The following is a 7967-nucleotide window of genomic DNA, read 5'->3' as shown; positions in this document are numbered from 1 at the left end:
AAAAAAAAAAAAGAAAATAACTGTCAACTTTGGTCTTTACCCAGGGAGAATGTCATTGAAACGTGAAGACAAAATAAACCATTCTCAGACTGCAAACCTCAGAACGGATCACCCGCAGACCTTCAGCACAAGCAACAGTGATGAAGTCCCTCGGAAAGAGGGACAGAGTGAAATGTAGGTCTACACAAGGACATAAAAAGCATCAGAAGTCATAAGTACATGGATAAATATAAAAACAATGCTAAAGATTAATGTCTATAAAATCAACTGCTTAAAGCAAAAATAAAAGAATGTGTTTGATTTATAATAGAGGTACAAATAATACACATGATGATGAGAGCAGAAATGATGAGGGAGATGAGACCCTGTTATGACGTCCTCATCTTGCATGTGAGTGATGCTGGGTCACGGGGAGGAACTGTGATAAGGAAGAAGGTGAGAACTGTAAACTCTGAAGAAACAATTAAAATAAAACCATTTTGACCACAAAGAATTAGCGCTACTAAGGTGCATGACTTAGGATTGTCCAGAGGGTACAAATCCAACAGGACATGGGTGTCATGTGTGTGTATGTGTGTATTTGTCTGTGATGCACAGAGAGACAGAGACAGTGGGAGAGAGACTCTCACATTCAGAATAGGCTCAGACAGTCCTGGGGCGGCAGGTGTGGAAGCTGCAGGACGGGACAGAGAGCTGTGAAATTTGGTCTGAATGATTGAACACATTAAGAGAAGAAGAAAATTAAAGCATCCAAATCAAACTGTTAGAGATGAAAACTATAATATCTCAAATCACAAATACAGGGCTGAGATCAGCAGCAGGCAGGAGAAAATGAAGGTGAGGGAATGTGAAGACACAGCACAGACAGGGCAGAGTGAAAGGCACAGAAAGACTTTAAAAGTGAGCAGAGCAGCACTGAGCATAGGACAACAGTAACAATGTCATGCACATGTCACTGTGAACCTGGGGAGTGAGGGGGGACTGGGGAGGATAAGAAAATATTTGAGGAAGTATTGACCAAAAATGCTCTAAATTTCATGAAAATTCAAAACCTACAGAGGGGCGCCTGGGTGGCACAGCGGTTAAGCGTCTGCCTTCGGCTCAGGGCGTGATCCCGGCGTTATGGGATCGAGCCCCACATCAGGTTCCTCTGCTATGAGCCTGCTTCTTCCTCTCCCACTCCCCCTGCTTGTGTTCCCTCTCTCGCTGGCTGTCTCTATCTCTGTTAAATAAATAAATAAATAAATAAATAAATAAATAAAATCTTAAAAATTGTACAAAACCTACAGATTCCAAATTCTTGAAAAACACCAAGCGATGATATATGCGGGGGGGGGGACCAAAACACCAACCCCCATCAATATCACATTGTTTAAGGCAGAGAAAAAGAGGCAGTGTGAAAAGCAACCAGAGAGGAGAGACACTTGGTTCAGGGGAACAGTGATAAGGATTCGGACAGATTTCCCATGAGCAGAAATGCACACAGAGGGCAGTGGATTAACATCCTCCAAAGACTGAGAAAAACAAAGGAAAAAAAACCCTTAAATTCTTTATCCAGGGAGACTATCCTTCAATGATGAAGGCTAAATAAAACAATTTTTCAGCTCTACCAAAGTGACGGAACTGATCACCAGCAGACCCATAACACAGGAAATAATACTGGACTTCCCTCTTGCAGGACGGAGTGACGCCAGAAAGAATCCACATCTACAAAATGATTGTAAGAGTCAGAAATGATAACTGCAGGGATAAATACGGGGAATTTTTTTTGATGACTTAACTCCCTTTGAAAAGTAAATCACTGTCTACAGCAAATCTAATCACAGCACATGCTGGAATTTATCATGTAGCGAACAGTGATGGGTATGACATTCCCACCACAGCACTGAGAAGAGAGCGCGGGAAGTGGGCTCCAATGTCTGATGCTGTCAGCTGGTGTGACGTCACCTGAATGGAGCCTGAGATGAGTCACAGATGATGGGACAGGAAGGAGTTACAACTAATGAGCCAAAACATAGAAATAAAATGGATCATAACAAAATGCTCTATTAAGAAAGAGATAAATGGAAAACAGGACAGAGAACTTATGGAACATATAGAAAATAAACGGCAATAGAGGATCTAATAACCTATGTCTCCACCCACAGTCAGGAAATGGTGTAAACACCACAATTAAAAGGTAATACTTGTCAACTTGAGTTTATCAGCGACAAACAAGTATTAGAAACCTACAGTAAATAAAATGACAGTAAGCAAATTTCAGGACAATATTACCACTCAATTCCGTTCTACAATTCCAGATATGAAAAAGTCACAGGACAGAAAAAGCATCTAGGAAGATGAACTGAACTCTTAAAAACGCTCAGGATGCAATATTTCATGTCATGTGAATTTGAAACACTCACAAAAATGGGAGCAAAGGATGACAGGGCACATCTCATGAGAATAGTAATGCCCTCACCTCTCCCTCCTCACCCTCAGCCTTTAAGATGTTCAAACACACAGTGACAAGAGCTCCCCTATGCAGCCCAGAGTTGAACACAGCTCTGCGTGAACCAGATCCATGAAGCCTGCCCAGAAGCAGAGATTCTCCCCACCAGCCTGAGAAGGAGCATTTTCACAGGAACCAGTGAGAACATGAAGGAGGCTTGGTGCAGCCAGCCTCAGCTGTGGGCTCAAGAGACAGAATCTGGAGTGCCAACCATGGATGGACCTTCCTCTGCTCCCCCTCCTCACTCTGCCCAGGTGCTACCATAGCCCCTGCCCACAGGCTCAGCGCCCCCCCAGGACCCTGAGCATGACCTGGAACCTAAGGTCCACCCCGAGATGCTGCAGGGGGCGGGACCCAGAGAATGGGCCCCACGGTGTCCTGAACCTGTAGGGCTTGTGTCCGCTGCAAGACTCATCTGACCTCAGTACTGTGGCCAGAGACCCCTGTTAGTCCTTCGAACTTGGAGGACAGAGAAGACCAAGCAATAATACAGAGAAGAGCCACCAAGACCCAGGTCAGATCCCTGCACAGCCAAACACTCTCCACTGTCCCTACAGATTCAGCTCTAACCTGGGACACGACCCTGCTGACCCTCCCCAGGTGCAGGCTGAGGGCTCCTTCATAGACCAGCCAGGATAGAGATGGCAGTGAGCCCAGGGACAGAAGCCTGCTGCCCAGCCTGGCCTCACCCTCCCTCCCTCCCGTCCCGCTCAAGCTCTGCCCTGACTACCCGGGATCTGAATCCAGCACCCCTGGGCTCCATCTTGGACTCACCTCTTTCCTCTGCTTTTCTGGGAACCTAGTCCTCCTGGACCTCAACTTTATATGCTTGGAAATGGGGAAGATTATACTGATGTGAGAGCACTTTGTTTCTAAATTCAATGATGTAAAAACATTGACAGCATCTAATGAATGAAACAGAGATTGCAGTGAGTGGGCTTTGGGCTGGGAGTCTCCTGTCTGTCCTCTGCAGAACTCCAAGGAAAGGGGCTCAGCAAAAGTGTGATGTGTATGATATGAAATTGCACATCCAGTTCTGAATTCCCAGCTTCCCAGTTTCACCCGAATCACCCAAGAGGCTTGTGTAGAAATCCTCCTTCTCCAGACTGCTGGTGCTATGGGTTGTAATAGAAACAGCAGTGGCAGAGATGACAGCAGTAATACTAATAAAGAATTAGGTGCACATGTGAACGTTAGTTCTAGAAGCGTCACCTGTTCCACTGTGACCCAACGACACTCACTGGAATGCAGGCAGCATCAGACTCAATTCATAAATGGAGAGAAAGGGGTGCCAATAGGATGTCACAAAGGTTTCCTGACTGTGACCTTTCAAAACACACTACACTTTACCCTGAACCCACCCTGTTGCAACAGCCAGTGGGACAGGCTAGGGCATTTCAGCCCCTGGACAAGAGGCAGAAATCCACCTGTCCTGCCTCCTGCACCGTGTATGTGACCTTCTATGCTGGGCTGGGCAGTGCAGGGGGGGCACCTGACAGTGGGAGGCTGGAAACTCTGGTCACCCCTTCCTCAGGTGACAGGTGCTGTGGGGTGTGACCTGCAGGAGGGAAGCTCCTGGTCTGAGTCCTCCTCCACCAGCAGGGGGCAGCAGAGCCCAGAAGGAACAGCAGGACAGAGGCTGGGGAGCCTTCACAGGGACACCAGGCTTGGGGGTCAGCAGGTGTCCAGGGTTCAGTCCTCAGAAGAAAGTAGTGATGATCCATCCTTATCTCCTCAGGCTGCAGGGCCATGACCTGAGGGTCAGACTCCTACAGTGTCACCCAGGACACTGACAAGAGTCCTGACATAATGAATAGTTCACCTGGGAAATTCCAGGTACTCACTCCCCACCTAAGGTCCCAGGGAGCTGAGCCTTCTGTGCTGGGCGCGTCCAGAGAAGCCCTGACCCCTCATCATCTCCCTCTCCATCCCCACCTCCAGGTGGACTCAGACCCAGGGCTTCAGCTTCCGTGCTCACAGTGTCTCAGGGGATGGGAGGTGGGGCACTCAGAGCCCCTGGTCCCTGGAAGGAGGGTCTGCAGCCTCCTTGTGAGACTGTCTCCAGAGTGAAGTGATTCCCACGGCCTCAGGTCCCATCTCTGGTCCCTGTGCTGTCCTTGCTCCAGTGACAGAACCCAGTTCCCAGAGGGACCCCTGACTCTCCAGTCCCAGAGGTCACTCTGTGTGCAAAGTCGTGATCCTGGGGACCCTCACAGAGACACAGAGCTTGAAGTGAGTCCCACAGTCAGGGGTGGGTTCTGGGACTTTTCATAAATTTACATGAAACATGGATGAAAAAAGGGAAAGGAATCAGAGTGTTGACAATGCCAGTCTCTGGTCTGGTGAGGAATGGGGGTGTCATAGAGACAGAAGCACCGTGTGGAAATAGACCAGAGGTTGTGATGAATCCCCAAGAGCAGGGGGTTGTATAACAAGTAAATTCCCACATGCACCATATTGAACAAGTGTCAAAATGAGAGTTTTCCATTCTGGTGACATGCCAAGGATGGGACCAGAGTGCAGCTCGGGGAGACAGAGGAGACATGAAGTAGGAAGGGTAGGAGATGAGGCCACAGGACCTCTTTTCCCTGAGTCAGGTGTGGTCTGTAGCTCTGCGAGGGCCCAGCTCAGCCCCATGGCCAGGATCCTGAAAGGTCTCCCAGGTGCTAACACAGCTGGCCTGTGCTCAGTGACCGTGGGACAGGTGGCCATGATCCCCTGTCAGGGAGACAGTATAGAAATCTGGTGTACAGTGGTACCAGCAGAAACCAGGTCAGGACACTGGCTGGTCATATATGGCAATAGCAAGCGTCCCTCAGGGATTCTGTCTGATTCTCCAGCTCCAACTTGGAAGACACGGCCCACCCTAAACACCAGCAGGACCAGGGCCAAGGACAAAGCTCACTACTACAGTCAGGTGTGGGACAGTAGTAATGCTCACAGTGGCAGAGACAGACAGGGATGTGAGACGCACACCCATTCTGCACCTGAGTCACACTCTCCCTCAGCCTAGGAGGACTGCAGACAAAGCACAGTAGTCTGGCCCAGGGCCCCAGATCTGAGATTCCCAGGCCTCTCTCCCAGCCCAGCCCTCCAGGCAGCCTCTGCACCGTGTGGATCAGGAGTGCATGTGCAGGAGGCAAGATGGGGCTGCCATGTTTTCTTCGCTACGGTTTGTTTGGGGTTGGAAGACCAGGCTGGGAGGACCGACAGAGAAACATCAATGGAGATAGAAAAACCTCAAAGGGACAAGGGGAAGTCTGACCTCTCAGTTGAATAGAATCATTTTTATGTCTCTGTGTGGAAACAGTTCTCCTTTAGAACTAAGACCTCAATGCCAGCAGAATGTAAGGTCATGGTGATAGTCAATAATTTTGCAGCAGGTTACCAGGAATATTAGTGAGTGAAGATGTTCCTAATTCCAGCTCTAGATTCCTGGGCCCATGAATGCTGGCTGTGGGAGAAAGAGCACCATAAATTGGAAACAGATGCAGTGCAAATATCACCTCCCGAAAAATGTTGCCCCAGCCCCACAGGTGTTGTCTCAAACCTGGTAAAGTAACTGAGTCTTCAAGAGGCCATTAGTCCATTCATTCAAGCCAGCTGTTTCAGAATTGCGGGTGGGGTAGATGGTAGAACCAGTGAATTCCGTGCACATGGGCACATTGCAGCCCTTCATTTGCTGTGAAATACGTACCTTGGACAGAAGCCTCCCTGAAATACTACAGTGCGTGAGGCATCCTCTAAGTCCAAGGGGAATAGTTTGGGAGGAACCATTCTAGTCAAAGGAAGCAAGTCCTTGTGTTTATTGTCATCCGAACTGGTCAGGAAGATTTTAAGGCAATACATACACATCTCAACGAGAGGCATGAACATTCAGATACTAATGTTTCTCCCACAGAAATAAGTCAGGAGTCAGATGGTGGGTCTCTAGGCACTCACCCGTTCTGTGAGGTCCCAGATCTTCTCACTTTCTCTCCCGCCAACACTACTATGGAGGCTCTGCTTTGCCTTATTGTTGGCAGCAGAACTCGGGATGGCTGCTGCAGCTCCAGCTCTCACACCTGAGTCCAAGAGAAAGAGCACTGCATAAATCTAGTTTGTTTACATCCTTCACAAGAGCAAAAGTCCCCAAAAAGATCTCCAGCCACATGATATGTCCATGGCCCAGTTTTGGGCCATGGATGGGATCAATGCTGACCAAGTGGCACCTGAGAATAGCCACAGCGTAGCTTCTAAAAGAATATAGAAGACAAGATGCAGGTAGAAGGGGTTGGAGTCTATATGCTCTGTCAGCAAAGCACGTATGTCCACTCTGCTGCTCCAGCCAAGATGGAAACTCTGACAACGGGACTGTGTCCTGTTCACACTAATTTCCAGGATGGAATGTCTGCCAGACCAAAGTGGGTCTGAATGAATGTTTGTTAAGTGACTGTTCTGTCTCTGACTTTGAGGCAATAGTCACCTCTGCCCCAATTTGGTCCTGCACCAGCCGCTGGCACCAAAGAGGCAGTCCCTGAGTCCTGTGTTCCCTAGTGCCAAGCTCCAACACCACATGCATGACCACCCACCACCCCATACTTCAGATGAGCCCTGCCTTCTCCTCTGCATGAGCCTGCTCATATTCTCACGGGTAATCTGACATGCTCTTCATGATCTTGGGTATGGCAGGTACTGCTTAGAAAAGAGCAATTTCTCACATGGAGCCAAAAGTCCGTGGATCAGGGACTCAGGATCTGAGCAGCGGATTCAGAATCTCCACCTCGAGGTAGGTCTTCCCAGCACTTCCAGCCACCAACGTGGAGGGGCCTCCAGGGGGCAACAGAGATCACCTGGTCATGGGGTGTGATTGGGCATCAGGGGTTCTAACAGCCAGGGAGGGTTCATCACTACCACCTGAGACGTGAGGGAAAAGTCATAGGCTTTCTATAGTGTCTATAGTGTCACCTTTCCCACCGACATAAAATTCTGACTCCATGTCGCTCAGATCTCTCTCTTCTAGAATTTGCCTCTGTCTCTTGCACAGGTCCAGGACGTCATGCCTCTCCAGCCCAGCCCATTTCTGCTAAAACCCAGTCACTGTCAATCCTTGTAAGGCACAGCATCTATCCCAGGAACTGAGTGCACACTGGGGATACTGAGTCAAGAATCTGGGACCTGTCCTAGGGGCTTTCCCTGAGGACATCACCTATAGTACCTCAATGGTTCCTGCAAAACTCCGTGTGTGCTGAGGAAGAGAAGAATTTTCTTCATGTTTGATGGTCACAAACAGGGATCTGGGTAGAAACTGCACTGACCTAAGCCTCTTATGGTCACTCAGGAGCAAGGAAAGGACAAAATCTGGAGAAGACATTCGGAACCAACTATGGGACAAGTGGGTGAAGCAGAATCCCCTGGGCTGATGGGAAGTCTGTCTGCAGGGACCGCCCCGCCCTCTCTGTGTCCCTTGGGGCTGAGCCTTCTCTGAAACCACAAA

At 48.9% G+C, this 7967-nt stretch overlaps 1 protein-coding gene across 7 annotated transcripts in view; it reads left to right on the top strand.

Annotated features, from left to right (window-relative positions):
* Positions 1-7967, top strand: part of LOC105235174 (immunoglobulin lambda-1 light chain-like) — a 45390-nt gene that overhangs the window by 12406 nt on the left and 25017 nt on the right. The gene's annotated exons all lie outside the window — the stretch shown is intronic.

The sequence above is a fragment of the Ailuropoda melanoleuca genome, chromosome 14 (assembly GCF_002007445.2).
Source record: "Ailuropoda melanoleuca isolate Jingjing chromosome 14, ASM200744v2, whole genome shotgun sequence".
NCBI classification, from domain to species: domain Eukaryota; kingdom Metazoa; phylum Chordata; class Mammalia; order Carnivora; family Ursidae; genus Ailuropoda; species Ailuropoda melanoleuca.
The sequence above is the reverse complement of the archived record's forward strand: the minus strand, read 5'-3'. Positions and strand labels throughout refer to the sequence as shown.